Here is a 2500-nt window from a genome sequence, read left to right as displayed (position 1 = left end):
ATTGATGTGTATATATTTTCAACTTATCGAAAATTAGGCATCGATTTTCTCTCCCGCTAAAATAATAACACATTTAAATAAATATTTGAGCTCACTGTTATATCTAAGTTTCTTTTAACTTTTCTTCAACAATCACTTCCTCAGATCATAGTCACCATAAATAAAGGATGAAAATAACTATCATTGTCATCTTATTTTTAGTAGAATTATCATTTAATTCTCTATCTTGCAAGAAAACCATTATATACTTTTATTTTTAGTATTGACTTTATATTTTTTATGATCTTACATGCGATTTTCTTCTAAACTACCCCATTATCCTTCTAAAGACGCCCTTTGCCCTTTGACACGTGCTTCTTCAGGCAATGCAATGGCGCTGCATGCCGTCCCTCCGTCCTTCATGATGCCTTTTCAGACTTTCCGTTGATGATGATAATGATTACTAACAATAATGACGACAATGGTTTAGTAACAATAGCGATGATGATAATGATTCAGAGGAAATGGGGAAGGGGAGGAAATAAACAACATAATACTGCATGGACGAGATGCATGAAGGATTTTGTGTCATGGAGTAGTTATGTTTAATTTCGAAACAAACTATTTGTTTACATATTTGCAGTATCACTTCTCTTATAGTTAATTGTTGTTGAGAAAATGTGGCACGCGTGGTGGTTGAAAACAAGAAATTTATACGACTTTTGCCATGAGAAACTTGGCGATATCTGCAATGCCATGACCCTTTGACATCAATTTTCATGAATTAAATCGTTTTCCATTTAGTCAAAATCGGGGAAAGATTTTTTTTTTTTTTTTTTGGGGGGGGGTCAAAGATTTCACAAAATGGCACCTCTAGTGCCTTAATGTACAGACAATATGGAAAACTAAAAAGTTGTCTGGATAGGGGGGGGGGAATTTTCCCGTTTTCGGAAGGGACTTGGAACTTTCTTTTTTTTTCGAAAGGGGGGAGAGGCCTCACTTCCTGTAGCTACGGCCCTGTGTTATGTAGGTGGAGGGTGCAAATGTAAACACATGAGATAGTTTATGCAAGTTTGCGAGGACAGTGCAGGTTTTCGTTTTTGTCTTTCTCTCCAATGTCACATGTGCTACAGAGCAACTACGCGAATTTAATACTTTGGTTCTTCGTTCAAGTTATATATGTACGCCTTTAATTTGTATGAAAATTATCTGATAAGAATCTTTTTTTCCTTTCCTTCTATACGTACATATGTATCCGATATCTTGTAAATGGCAATAGGTCTATTTCTGTTTACATGTGTATTTCTAAGTAATACGAACCACCTACCGGGTAACAACGTACCCTCTACTGCATCTCAATATGCCCCTAACATGCCCCTAAAATGCCCCTAACAAGCTGGAAAGGACACCGGATCCCTTGAGTCAATCGGGTTTTGCTGGAAACCTAAATTGGATCCAGGGTCAGAGCCATATCTGTGTCCAAGCGTGTGTCGTCATTTAGGTTAGTGGGCTCCGGAGTCTTAATTTTGGAATCCATGCAAGGAGTACCACATTTACTCCCCCACGCCCCCACCCACGTGGAGCCCAACGAGGGGAAGTATCGTCAGAGGATATCCCTTTAACAACCACAGAGTAATGGGAGAGTAAACGCTGCCATAATACCGATGAGTGGCCGCTTAACCCAGGAGACCAGCCCATTAACCTGCACGCCACTGACCAGGGGCGGGACCCATCCAACGGGAAGGAGGGGGTGGGGCCCAACCCCGGCCTCCGGGGAAGGATTACAAGTCCCTAACACCACGACAAGGCGGTTCCTGTTGCGGGGGCTCCTCCCCCCATGACCTTACTATTATTCAAAACCTGACTCCTGGCTTGATTTATCACCTCCAATGATGTCCCTTGACACATACACACATAAAATTGCGTGTGTGTGTGTGTATGTATATATGTATATAGATAGATAGATGCGTGCATACACACAACCACACACGCACACATTTATGCGCGTATACATATACATACATACATATATATATATATATATATATATATATATATATATATATGTATATATATATGTGTGTGTGTGTGTGTGTGTGTGTGTGTGTGTGTGTGTAAGTGTGTTTGTGTACGTGTGTGTATCTGCATTTATCTTAAAAGAACGAAGGAGCGTTCTGATAGCAATCCGCATTCAAACCGGTTGCATAAAACGTAACAGGAGAGCCTTTCTATAGTATTCACGACTGTTTTTACTACCAAATCTTTCCTGTGTTAATTGTTGTTACGAATAAATTTTATAATAGATTTATTTCACATTTGTTTTGCTAAAGTATTCGAGGACAAATAAGATAATAGGGATTTTTGACTTGTAACATATATTTTCAATTATATTTATAAAAGTAAATGGTGAGATGGCTATAAAGATATAATTAATATTGGGGTCTCATAATTACAGAGTATTGAATAATTAGAAAAAAGTCCTGAATAAAACCCTTCTGTCTACAAAGATCCCCTGCTTTTA

The sequence above is a fragment of the Penaeus japonicus genome, unplaced genomic scaffold (genome assembly GCF_977035675.1).
Source record: "Penaeus japonicus unplaced genomic scaffold, GWHDUDI00000001_assembly GWHDUDI00000034, whole genome shotgun sequence".
Taxonomy (NCBI): Eukaryota; Metazoa; Arthropoda; class Malacostraca; order Decapoda; family Penaeidae; genus Penaeus; species Penaeus japonicus.
Note: the sequence above shows the minus strand (reverse complement) of the source record.